Genomic DNA, 14172 nt, shown 5'->3' on the forward strand with positions numbered 1-14172 from the left:
TCCTAGAGCATGGTGAGAAGCGTCCGTCTCAATAATGAACTGACGAGATTGATCCGGATTGAGTAAAACCCTGGCTGAGATGAATAAACCCTTTAATGTCTCAAAGGCTTGTTGGGCTGAAGGGTTCCAGGAGAAGGCGATCCCCTTCTTGAGTAGTCGAGTAATAGGTAGGATAGTCTCAGAGTAACAGGGAATGAATTTCCGATAGAAATTTGCGAATCCGAGGAATCGCTGAACCTCCTTTACTGTGGAAGGTGCTGGCCAATCCAGCACAGCAGAAACTTTTCTTGGATCCATGGAGATCCCGTTTGCAGAAAGGACAAATCCTAGGTAGGTTATCTGAGTTTGATGGAACTCACACTTCTCTGCCTTACAATACAAATGATTCGTCTGTAAGCGACTCAGGACTAGGTTGACGTGCTGGATGTGTTTCTCAAGAGTAGGTGAGAATATCAAAATGTCATCGAGGTAAATGACGACACAGTGGAGAAGCAAATCAGCGAAGAGGTGATCCATAAACCGCTGAAACACAGCAGGCGCATTAACTAGACCAAAGGGCATGACTTGGTATTGAAAGTGTCCGAAAGGTGTTCGAAAGGCCGTCTTCCATTCGTCATTAGGAGCGATTCGGATGAGGTGATAGGCCCCCCTAAGGTCCAATTTAGAGTAAAGAGCCGCTCCACGGACGGCTTCGAGAATGTCTTTAATCAATGGCATCGGATACTTGTCAGGAATAGTGATCTTATTAAGTCCTCTGTAATCGATGCACGGTCTCAATTCTTCTGTATCTTTCTTTGGAATAAAAAATAAAGAAGCTCCAGCAGGGGATTTAGATTCGATAATGAGACCGTTCTGGAGATTAGCATGTAGGTATTCTCGAAGAGCATTCTTCTCACGTTGGGACAACACATACATGCGTCCAAACGGAACCGGTTGATCTGGAAGCAGGTCTATATGACAATCATCTCTTCGATGAGGTGGAAGCGTTGGAAACTGGGGAGTAGAGAAAACCCTGAGAAAGTGCTGGTGACATTCGGGAATCAGACCCAAGTGACCGATGGAAGGCAAATCGGTGGTAGGAGGAGGCTCAGATGGAATATAGATGCCTACTGAATTGTGTGAAAGACAATGAGCGACACAGTTCTCCGAACCCAGAAAAAGTGTTCCTGCCTTCCAGTTTATGTAGGGGTTGTGTAACCGCAGCCAAGGCAGACCAAGAATTATGGGGAAGTGTGCCGCTCTGATTAAATCAAACACCAATGTCTCTTTATGAGAGGCGATCAAACAAGTTAGCTGCTTGGTTTGTTCTCGTATAGGTCCCGAGCTTAAGGGACTTCCATCTACTCCTAGGATGGGTGTAGTAAAGGACTTAGGAGTTCTGTCTATCCCATTCTTGGCTGCCCATTTATCGTCAATGAAGTTTCCAGCGGCTCCGCAGTCGAGCAGAGCCGGTATACCCATCAAGTTCCGGTCAGGCAACAAGATGGTTAATGAAAGGACAATCATGGAAGGATTATGAGCCAACGGTTCAAGAGTGGACTCATCGTCGGTCGGGGAACCCTGAAGCTGGACTCCTACCGTGGTTCCCCTTACGGTAGGGGTTTGGCGTTTCCCGACGGCAAAGGTCTGGATCTGCGAGGAGGAACAACTGGACAATCTCGCAACAAATGGGAAGAAGACCCACAATACATACACAAATTTAAGTCTTTCCTTCGTTCTCTCTCTATCGCTGAAATAGGACCCCTAACAACCTCAACAGGGAGAGGCAGGACCCCCAGGGAAACCCCCAAAAGGGGAAAAAACCCTGGACGCGTTGTCGGAGATCCTTGCAGAAAGATGGCTATCCAAGGCACAGAACTCCTGGCTCGATGGCAGTATCACAGGTTCTATCGGGAGAAAATAACAGGTAAATATAGGAGGAAACCGGAATAGAAGAACAGAATAAGTATAGGTGAGTATGTTCTTACGGATGGAGTCGGTAGATTCTAGCTGTTGATGAGAGGTGGAGATTTCTCGGAGAGAAAGGGAGGTAAGGACTGGAGTTCTAGTTCCTTCCGAAACTTCTGTAGTAATGAGAGGAAAGAATACTAAACAGGAGCGGGAAAGAACGGGTGAATACTAACCAGGAACGGAGAAGAAACGGAGGACCGGAGAAGGAACTCACCGAGTCAGAAAGACTTGGGATTCCATTGTTTTCACTTTGTAATGAAGGCTTGGAATAGGATAGCGAACGGGTTCCCGGAAATGTTGGCTGAAAGGTAGTAATAGCTGGAAGGGAGCGCTGGAGGGGAACACTAAACGGTAGGAGAGAAAAAGGAATAAATAGTCACAGGCAGGATAGCTTGGATACACGAGAGTAAGGAGTAAGGAGTACCTAGATTTCGAACTTACGGAGCGTCATGCAAGACAGTAGCGACGCGAGAGGGTGAAAGCCTTCGGTTCTGAAATAGTGTCACATGACTTGTCGTAAGAGTCAGCTGGTTGCGTGGATGAATCATGTGACCTATTCTTGACGTACGCTGGCAACGCGGAACAACAGTACCGCTGAAACTGAAAGCATTGACAGGAATAGACAGCGCTGCCGTACAACAAAGCGCGGAACTACACAGTCTCCGCTTATGTAAATGTCAAAAGCAGCGATGACGGAAAGGTGTAACACCTATTGCCTGAGGATGTTTGCGGGTCAAGGGGACCAACGATGTCGATCCCTACCCTTTCGAATTGTACCCCCACAACTGGGAGTGGTACCAATGGAGCTTGGATTGTCGAGCCAACCTTACCAGATAACTGGCAGGAGGCACAACTCCTGCAGTGACTTTCTACTTGCACCCCCATCTTGGGCCAGTAGAAGTGCATGGATAACCTTTGCTTGGTCCTCTTAATACCAAGGTGACCAGCAAGGGGCACTTCATGCGCCAACTGCAGGAGGAAGGGCCTAACAGCAAGGGGAACCACCAACCTCCTATGGTCTCCTTCTGTAGACTCTGTGGGCTCACTATACAGGAGTCCACCTTCCCAATAAATCCTATGCGTCCCAGGAGGTTCACCCTCAAGCTGGGAGCAGGCCTGTCTCCTTAGGCCTTCCAGAGATGGGCACTCACGTTGTCCTTTACTGAATTCGTCCCTATCAGGACCACCTTCTACTAATAAGTCTTTTAGTTCAGGATGGTCGTTGGGGTCAAATACTTCAGGCATCGCCACCTCCTCGTCAGGCCCGGGCGATTGACCAACTTCCTCCACCGCAGTGGTAGGCGAGCTCGGGGGAATATTCTCTTTCCCTCGTCTTGACTTGTTTACTCCTTTCTCCTTGGGTTTCCCCTTCGGCTGGGGCGGCATATTGGTCTTGGCCAATGCTGCCCGTGCTTGAGATCGTGTGTAGGGTCTTTCGGCAGTGTCTCCTACGAGCCCTAAAGCTCTGAGATCATTACCTAACAAGACCTTTCCTGGGGCGTTTCTCTGAATGCTCACTGGAATCCTGACTGCTGTACCATTTAAAGTAAGATTTACAGGTATTACTGGGAACATACGGAGTGGGCCGTCAGCCAACTTAGTGGGCATCAGAGTAGCTCTGGCAACTTCCTCTGAGTCTACCAAGGTAGAATCCACTACAGTTCGACTGCACCCACTATCCCTAAGAGCTGGAGTATCTACTCCATTGATCAGCACACTGTCTTTAAAGTAGTGCTTGGTATTATCTGGAATCCTAGCATAACCTCTGCGCCCCTTTCCTGGGGCGTTTCTCTGAATGCTCACTGGAATCCTGACTGCTGTACCATTTAAAGTAAGATTTACAGGTATTACTGGGAACATACGGAGTGGGCCGTCAGCCAACTTAGTGGGCATCAGAGTAGCTCTGGCAACTTCCTCTGAGTCTACCAAGGTAGAATCCACTACAGTTCGACTGCACCCACTATCCCTAAGAGCTGGAGTATCTACTCCATTGATCAGCACACTGTCTTTAAAGTAGTGCTTGGTATTATCTGGAATCCTAGCATAACCTCTGCGACTTTAGGCTCCCAGGAACCCAGGGAAACTAAAACTACCTCAGCTTCTATCCCGCTGGGAAATGAGTCTGAGGAGAAGGATGCTCCTGTAATCTCTTCTTCCTCGTAGGAGGAGAAGGCCAGATTAGCGGAGTGGACCCCCAAAGGTCTAACCTTACACCGGGGATCCCCCTTCACGTGGTCAGTTGCTCCACAAGCAAAACCAGATCCATTGGGTCTGTTTACATAGGGAGGCTTATTGTAACCAGAGTTCTGTTTCGGAGGCTGACCTCCACTACCCTGTGAGTTCTCTTGTGTCTTACCCTTATTTTTCTTTTTGTGGCCCTTTTGAGAAGAAGATTTATCAGATTCTCCATCCTCCTTATCTTTGGACTTTTTCCCTTCCTCCTGCTTACCAGGATGAGTTTTGTCCTTATGGGACACTCGATGTGATACCCATAAGTCTGCTGCAATGGCCAGCTTCTTAGGATCTATCTCCTTCGAATCGGCCAAATGCTGCTTAAGCTCCGGGGAAGAAGATGCAAAAATGTGTTCCAGCATGACAAGATTTATCATGCCTTCGAAGGTAGAAACCTTATAACCTTCGACCCAGCCAGTTAAATTTTTCAAGGATTCGGTGACTTAAGATACCCAAGTACCACCTTCCTTTTTCTTATACTCTCTGAATCGTTTCAAATATTGGGCCGGAGTCTTCCCAAACTTTAAAATGAGAGTTTGCTTTAACATTGCGAAATCAGCTCGCTCAGCCTTCGACATTTCCATAATGGCACTACAGCCAGAATGGGGCAGTCTGCTGAGTAACCAGGCAATCTTATCAGCATTGTCAACTTGTTGAACTTCGCATGCATACTCAAACGCATTCAGCCAGTCCATAATGTCATTCCTTTCCTCATACACACTGAGCAGATCTTTCGGAAACCGTGGATGAGAGGAGGCCCCAGACCCATGTCCAGGACCCTTGGACCCATTTGCAACCTGAAGCTTGGCCAGTTCCAACTGGGGATCCCTGTCTTTCTGTTTTTCTGCCTGTTCGATTTTTAGTTTGGCTATGCTGAATTCAAGCTCCTTCTGCCTAAACCGCAGCTCTTGCTTCTTGAATTCAAGCATAGCCTCTCCATCAGCACTGGCAGAGGAAACATTAGACACCTCATCCTCCCTGTCCTCGTGGTCGCGGTGGATCAGTGCAGCAGCAGAACCGTCGGTTCTACCAGTGAGAGCAGCCCCACCTCCTTCTGCACTGTCCTCAGAAGTTATAGCGTCAAGCTGCGCTTCTTGCCACGCCACGATTCTTTGGATCATATCCAATTTCGTGCCTTGAGAGGAAACACCTCTCTCCGCACACATGTTTTTCAATGTTTCTGATTTGGAAGCATTTAAAGTTAACAAGGTATTTGTTTCCATACCGTTAGATAGGACTATGGCCTTTTTAAAGTTATACTACAACAATTCACTACGTGTCCTGGTAGGAATAACTTGAAATGCCTTAGTTCGTGCGCAACACTGGATACCTTCAGTCGTATCCCACCGCTGTACACCAATTTGTTAAGACGGATTTCTGAACTCTGTCCTGGCGGCGCAGAAGTTCAGAAGGCCAACCTAATTACTTGGAACAGGGTAACCTCTGGACAAGCCAGACCAATCAGGGTAGCGATCGCGGCGGTCAAGACTAGGTCTCAAGAGGGGTGAGGGTGACTGAAAGCCCGCAATGAGCACACAAAGCAAGGACACTTACAAACTACTCCAAACAGGTGTTATATTAAAAATATATACACATTTATTCCAAGGCCTTTAAAACAATGACCGTAGCGGGAAATCACAATACAACTCTAGTAAACCAACACATACCATACCAATACAATATATATACAAATACAAACAAGTCTTAAGCGTTAGATGCACGAAATGTGTAGTCCACCTAAAAGGGAAGGAAAACAGGCAGTGCGAAATAATGCTTAAACCCAGTCCGCCTTCAGAGGCACCTCACTAAAAGGAAGTCCGAGCCCTACGAAGAGTGGAGCCTTGTGCTCAAAAGTACCTGCACACGCTGGTGCCAACGGGCAAAAGGGGATTCTCTTCGAGGGAAATCAGGCAGTTCAGTTTAGTGCACAAATGAAGAAGAACAGAGTTCCGCGACTCAAGCGCAGCCTCCACTGTGGGCAGAAGCAGAGCGCGAGTACGGAAAGGCGTGCTGTTTTGAGACAGCGGGGAAAAGCTATGGGCTCCTGCAGGAGGGCGACCAGTTCCTAGCTATGCTACTCACCGGTCCCCGATGCAAGCAGACGCAGGCTTCTCCGCGTCAGTTTCAGTCGCTGGCAGGTTCAGGAGAGCAGGGGACGTCTCGTCGTCGGGTTGAGTCTGCAGCAGCAGAGTTGAGTTGAAGATGTCCCAAACGAAGTGAACCCGCACAGTTTGTTACCACAGCAGGGCAACGGAGCGGCCGTGTGTATCTGAGCCAAATGTACACTACTCACTTCAGACCTGGGAACGCCAAGTGTACGAAGCGTGTGAGAGTGACAAGGACTCAAAACACTACACAACCTGGTGGCGGTTACAGAGAAAGACTCCTGTGTAGGCTGGTCAGTTTGCTGGATGGCCCAGAGACGCTTCCGAAGGCTTACTAGCAGGAGATGGTGAAGATGCCGAGAATAGCTGTTCCCGCTATTCCAAGGGTCGAAGTACCAGTACAGGCCTTCTGGTTCGATCAAAGGTGAAAAGTGTTTCACAAGGCGACAGCAGTGCAGAGGAGCAGTCCTTCAGCGGGTCACCAGCGATTCCTCGGTTCAGCCTCTTGGTTGCAGGATACTTGGCTCCTGTATTCCTTTGTTCGTGAGAACTCAGGAGATCGACATGGTAGTGGTGTTTCCAGCCCCCTCTTATCCACGGTTCCCTTCGCGCCAAAATGGAGGGGACCCAATGGGAGATCCGCTCATCAACACTCACACCATTCGTGGACCTATCACGGACCACGGTGGTCCCAGGCATTCACACCACCCTAGACTCTCTGGCACCCAGGATGTGTATTGGGACCAGACATCCCAGCCCACATCCTGGAGGCACACACCAGGCATGTAGAAGCCAGCGAAAGCATCCGTGTTTCGCGGGAAAGTACATGCCCAAATAAGGAAGGCCCCGGGTCGGCTCGACCTGGGGAAGGTGAAGGGAGCAAGACGGTCAGCGGACAGGACAAAGGAGCCTCGTGGTCTGGCCATTTTTGGAGCCAGGCCACCATTTTGGGCTAAGTGCGAGAAACGCGCTTAAAATGCCAAAAGGAGCTCAAAACACAAGAAACGATTGCTGCCACCATTCCCGTCCGTGAATCACTTGCACCGATCAGTTACAATCCTAAAAGAGTATCTAGGGCCTGTAGAATGCTAGAGACCCAAGAGAGCAGTAACTTAGCTTACATTGCCCTCTTGTGTCATGTTGCACGAAAGCCGCAACATGATAAAAGAAACTACGGAAAACAGCGTTTCCCGGTACTGACTGTCTTAAGGGCATGTCAGTTTCCCCGTAAGAATGGAGCGAAAGCCCAGAGGAGTGCGGCAGAAGGCTGAACTTCTCTGGCAAAGTCGAGAACAAGGTGAAAAACAACAGCAAAAAGTTTAGGGGTTGCCACATGGAAGGAAAATTACCTACAATTACGAAATCTTTCCTAACAACCCGCAACAGGAAAATTGAAAATTATCCTATAACTATTGTGCCTGCCATCCGCTATCTAGGATACACAATATCTGATTCCAATTCCTTGGCAATGTGGAAGGAGATATTACAAAAGAAAGCGGCCCCCCTTGCCACTCAAATGAGGATGGTCTACGTAAAATTCTGTAAATTCTCACTGTTGCCACTATTGCAATTCTACATCTTGAAAGTGGAATCTGTACTCCTCTTCGCATTGGATATGTGTCTTGTGAATATCAACAACTATCTTGACCAACTACAAGGACGATTATGGAAGGGAGCATTGCGGTTGGCCGAATCCATTCCTAATGTGATAATAAGACAAGAACTAGGTCTAACAGCGTTGTCCGCACGTCGGAACTGGCGCCTAGTCTCTAACTTTGCCAGAATGCTGTATCCTCCAGATAATTGTCTGTACGAAGATCTAGTTCAACTAATGGTCGCCCCTGAACGATCCTCCATCACGATCTACTACCACCAAATGGTTAATCTTTTGAACGAAATTGCTCTTGAACCAGCAGACTTAGAATACAGACCAAATCATGTAAAATTGCGTATTATTGAGCATGACTGGTGCAAAACATTAAACCGAATAGCTGAACTTAAAGGTTACAAGGAAGCAGCCCTTTTCTGCTCCCCAATACGTCCTCATAAACCATATGTAATCCAGTTTCCCTGTGGTAAAGCCAGAGAAATATATTATCGTTTCAAAATGAATCAATCTCTGACTTTAGAAAGAATCGGTAGCTGGAACCCTCTGCTGAAAGCAGATGGGGAGTTGAGTTGTAGATTTTGTAAAGATGTCTCTATCAAGGAAACGCTGAAACATCTAGTTATATTTTGTCCACATTTTGAGGCTACATGTATATTAACAATCGCAACAGAAGGTTTACTCTCTGAGGCAACCAGGGAATGGCTTTGGCTAACCTGTATGTGGGGAACTAGAACGAGTTTAATATTATCTTTATGTAGACTCTTAACAATCATTAATTATGAGCTTGAAAATATGTTCAATAAGATGCAAGTTGCTAAGTAGCTGCCGGTGAAACTAACACTCATTGTATACTATTGTTTTGCCAGCAAACGCTGTTGGCCTGATGATATAATTATAGATGACTGGGATTAGCAAGTGATGTTTCTTTCTGTCATGTGCGCAACAAGAGGCGCGGCTATAACTATGTTAGCCGGCAGATACCTTTTAAAAAATAAATAAATAAAAGTGCTAAACTTAAACCGCATTACACTACTTTTACCCTTGAAAAAATGCACATAGGAAGATGTCAAAACAACGGCCTTATGGCGAACAGGGCATGATTGACTGAATTATGAATTGTCTTATATAATTTGTTAAATTGTACATAGCACTTAACGGTATAGCTACGCAGAAAGAAAAACTGCATTCAGAAAAATGTTTTAAATTGTATTATATGAAGAAATGATTAATGTATAAAAGTTGTAAAAGTTTGTTGATCGAACTAATAAACAACGGTTTGAATAAAAATTTTTTAAAAAGTAGCACAAATATATTCAAATGATAAAGTATAGATCAATTATCGTTCATCAAAGACTGGCAGTAAACAACCCACAAAAAGAGGACGAGGACAACCAATGGGTCGATCGGGAAATGGGAGAAGAAGAGGCAACCAGGGTCGTTTTTTATACCAGGGCCAGAATCGCAACAACTGGGACGAAGGAGCAAAGCAAACCCGGAGCCGAAGTCACTTTTGATTAATCTCTCAGATTACCAGCCCTCAGAGGCAGAACAAACGGTGCTTAATAAAGGACTAGGCTGTGTGATTATGAAGGAACATGATCCCTTTGAGTTTCATGTAGAATTTATTAAGCATTGACGAAAGATCCATCTGATAGAATTTTCTGCACAAGAACCGAAAGAGTCAGCGACAGAATGATGAACCATAGAGGGCTCCGGAATCCCTCCACCTTTCGCCCTCCCTCATGCAGTTTGTCACCTGAATCCCTTATCTTTGAAAAAAGAGTCGACACCGATATAGCAGCTATACAGGCCAACCATCAGAGACCCTTTCATAATCTGACTAAAGCCGAGCAAGGTGCTCTAAAATCACTGGCTAACAACCCCACCATTATAATAAAAAAGGCAGATAAAGGCGGAGGAATTGTGATGCTTAATCGGTCTGATTACATCACTGAATGTGAAAACCAACTGGGCAATAGTCATTACTATAGAAGACTAAAAGAAGACCCCACTAAAGAACCTCAACAGCTGATTACTGAGAAAGTAACAAAAGCCAAAGACCTAGAGTGGATCTCCAGACAAGAGGCTGATTTCCTGATAAAAACTAAACCTACCACTCCCACTTTTTATACTTTACCAAAGGTATATAAGACTCTTACTAATCGTGTCAGGTGTCAATTCCGTCTTGGAACACCTCTCTACTTTTGCGGACCATTACCTGAAAGACTATGTGTGTATGTACACATAAATAATGTAAATAAAAGTCTGAGCCAATGTGTAGTTGGTATGGATTACAAAGAGAACCCAAATCTTTTATTAACAAATTCTTTCTTTTCTTTTAGGATTTTAGTAAAGGATATCTCTTCTTCCTGGCTTCCAGTATTCTTTAGCAGATGGACATCTCCGGATGCTGGCAGGTAAGAACTGTTTCAAATGTTTAATGTCATTTACTCTCTCTTATCTCCCTTTTCTTCTCTTTCAAAATCAGTTTCTGAATGTATTTCTCTTCTCTCATTCACTTGACTCTATTTATCTTTTCTTGACTTTGGTCTCTCAATCTATTCTTCCGGCTTTTGACTAAAATCTAGGTATGACTGGATTGTGAAATGCTTCTGACAACTTCTTCTGTTGAATTTGTTTATAAGTCAATATTCAATCATCTGACCGTTTGTATTTATAATTATTGTCTCTCAGGTGTAACATTCCGCTTTGTAATTTGACCGTAAGCAAATAAGTAGATACTTATCACAACGACGCACCCTTGTGGTCTTCCCAGGGACAACGATCACCTTTCACATCAAATCCTCTTCAGGTTAAAGCGTAACGGCACCAGCTTTCACCAACGTTCACACGGCGACTGGATTGCCTGTTTTAAGCACACATCCCAACTTAAAGCACAACAGTGCCAACTATCACTGTAGTACGTGCAGCAACAATGATCGCCTGTTTTATATATTTTCTTCCCTTCTTGTGGCGCAATGGCACCGTCCTTGCCTCTAGTTCATATGGCGCCAACGGTTGCCAGCTTACATAAATATATTGCGTTCCCCTCTCTTATAGCGCAACGGCGCTCACTCCCAGAGTCCATCCGGCGACAACGATCGCCTGGTTTTAATTATTTGTATCAACTTCGCTTCCGTGCGCAACGTCGCACTCATTCACCCTTTAAACATTGGCAAGACTCACTTCCTTGTTTCAAATGCTAGACCTTTGTGACAGACTACGGGCAATTCACTCACTGCTTCAACCATGCGACACCGATCGCCTCCTTCTTTCTTTTCGTTTCACACCACAACGCCGTCACAGCATCAGCGGTATCAGTTTTCAGCCCTTCACCTTCTGTCCCGTTCAATATGCCCAGCTGTAACAGTCTAACCCTGAGTCTTCTTCTCCGTCCTTTGTCTCCTAGGCAACCAAAAGCACAGCATTCATTAGAGGAAAGTCCATACATGCAGGGCTTCCTGTATGTACAACCTAGGATTTCATTAACACTCTATAGGTAAGTATTTACAACATCACACCCCCTCTACTAAGCCCTTACGCTCGGGAAGGGTTTCAGCTCTGGACAAATAATCAGCTTGGGTCAGTAACTTTCCAGGTTTATGAATAGTTTTAAAAGAGAAGGGCTGGAGAGAAAGAAACCACCTGAGTACTCGCTGATCTGAGTCTTTGTTACGGGCAAGCCAGACTAAAGGAGCATGGTCCGTTATTAATGTGAACTCTCTGCCAAGTAGATAATACCTCAGAGCTTCAATGGCCCATTTGACTGCCAAACACTCTTTTTCTATGGTTGGATAACGTAACTCGTGAGGTAGTAATTTCCGATTTATGAATAGTATCGGTCTTTCATCCTCTCCCTGATTCCGGAATAATACTGCTCCGATGCCTGTGCCTGAGGCATCAGTATGAAGGAAAAATGGAGCCTCAAAATCTGGACAATGTAAAACAGCCCTATTGGTTAGGGCCTCTTTCAAAGCGTTGAACGCTTTCAAAGTTTCGATTGTTTGCCAATTCTTCTTTGTCAAGGAGGTCTTCTTCAGCAAATCCGTTAGCGGGACAGCCAATGTAGAAAAGTGTGGAATAAACCTTCTGTAATATCCTACGAATCCCAAAAAGGCTCGTACTTGTCTAGGAGTTTCAGGGAATTTCAACTGCTTGATGGCTTTTAATTTCTCCTCCTGTGGTTTAATGGTCCCCTGACCCACATAATATCCCAAATATTTAGTGTGGAAGGTCGCAACATGGGTTTTCCTGGGGTTTATATGTAACCCTGCTTGTTTCAGTGTTTCAAGTATTGCCTCTAAATGCTGCAGATGTTCTGGCCAGGTGTGACTATAAATTATGATGTCATCTAAATAGGCTCCTACATATTGTTCATGACCTTTTATAATATAGTTCATTAATCTTTGAAATGTTGCTGGGGCTCCATGTAAACCAAATAGCAACACCGTAAACTGATATAGCCCAGTAGGAGTGGCAAACGCTGTCTTTTCCTTATCCGAGGGTTACAATGGTATTTGCCAGTAACCCTTGGTTAAGTCGATGGTAGTCAGGAACCTTGCTTTTCCTAAATTATTCTGCAAAACCTCTATTCTTGGCATGGGGTAAGCGTCAAATTTAGAAACCTCATTTAATTTTTGGAAGTACATGCAGAACCTCACACTGCCATCTGGTTTTGGAACCAAGACTATAGGAGAACTCCAATCACTATGGGACGGTTCAATGATCCCTAAATCCAGCATTTCCTGAACCTCTTGGTTAATGGCCTTTATCTTTGCCTCAGGTATTCTGTATGGTCTGAGTCTTACCACGGTCTCAGGTTTGGTATCTATGCAGTGATAAGTTAGTTTAGTCCTCCCTGGTAGGGAAGAGAATATTTCAGAAAAACCTTGTAATAAGTGGGATAATTCATTTTTTTGGACAGACGTTAACTCTGAATTAATGTTCAGACTTTCCAGTCCTACTTTCTCCGTGAAGTGTGGGAAATGTTGTTCTGGTGGTACATCAAGAGTTATCATGGCTACTGTTTGAGCTGGTGGTATCCATTTCTTTAGTAGATTTACATGATATGTCTGACAAGGCATCCTACTCCCAGGTTGTCTCACTTTATATGTTAAAGGGCCTAGTACTTCTTGAATTTCATACGGTCCCTTCCATGCGGCCAACATTTTGTTTTCTGATGTGGGCAATAGCACTAATACTTGTTCTCCCTTTTTGAAAGTACGTAGCCGGGAGTTTTGGTTGTAATATCTCTCCTGTTTTATTTGAGCTTGAAGAAGATTATCTCTGGCTATGGCTTGCAGTTTCTGTACTCTTTCCTGTAATTGAGAGGCATACTCCGTCAAGGTTAACTCACAATCTGGTTGTTCCTCTCAATTCTCCTTCAGTATATCCAACAGAGTTCGTACTGGCCTTCCGAATAGTAGCTCAAAAGGTGAAAAACCTGTCGAGGATTGAGGAGTATTTCTTAAAGTCATTAGGATCCACGGTAAGACTCTATCCCAGTCTTTATTTTTGGGAGAGGTAGTTTTCTTTATCATTTGTTTAATGGTTTGATTGTAGCGTTCCACTAAACCATCAGTCTGTGGGTGGTAAACTGCTGTCTTTAGGTGTTCAATTTTCAGCGTTTCACAGACTTGCTTAAGGATATTGGACATGAAATTTGAGCCACGATCAGTGACGATCTCCTGAGGAATTCCAACTCGACCAATAAAGGGAATTAGAACATCACACATCTGTTGAGTATTTGTGGCTTTTAAGGGAAACGCCTCTGGATATCGGGTGGCATAGTCTACAATCACAAGGATATACTTGTGACCTCTCCTGGATGGATCTAGGGGTCCCACAATATCGACTCCTATTCTGCTAAAAGGTTCCAAGACAAGTGGCATAGGTTGTAGCGGTGCCTTCTTCACGTTGGCTCTGTTCTTCTTTTGACACTCTTCACATGATTGACAAAATCTAACTACTTGATTATACTCCTGGCCAGTAGAACCTGTCTAGAATTTTTTTAGATGTCTTCTCAGACCCCAAGTGTCCTTCCCCAACTTGTAAGTGCGCGACCTCCAGCACGGTCTTGTAGTATTTACTGGGTATTAACAATTGCTTTAATTCCTCTCCATTCCGAGCCTTGCTCAGTCTGTACAATAAACCATTCTGTTTTATGAAATGTGGTCCTTGCCCAGGTGAGTCTTCGGAGGCACGTTCTCTGGCATATCGTAGTAAAGTATCCAACTCTTGAGCAGATCTGAAGCTATCTCCCTCCTCGTCTAGCTT

The 14172-nt window shown here is 45.1% G+C and overlaps 1 long non-coding RNA gene across 2 annotated transcripts in view; it reads left to right on the forward strand.

Annotated features, from left to right (window-relative positions):
- LOC138580981 (uncharacterized) overlaps nt 1–14172 on the forward strand; it is a 231256-nt gene that overhangs the window by 207437 nt on the left and 9647 nt on the right. For both annotated transcript variants that reach the window (XR_011304388.1, XR_011304387.1), the window contains exon 2: nt 10239–10313. This is a non-coding gene — a long non-coding RNA (uncharacterized lncRNA). The remainder of the gene's footprint in view (nt 1–10238; nt 10314–14172) is intronic.

This window comes from Ambystoma mexicanum, chromosome 3p (genome assembly GCF_040938575.1).
Source record: "Ambystoma mexicanum isolate Mex_15411 chromosome 3p, UKY_AmexF1_1, whole genome shotgun sequence".
Taxonomy (NCBI): Eukaryota; Metazoa; Chordata; class Amphibia; order Caudata; family Ambystomatidae; genus Ambystoma; species Ambystoma mexicanum.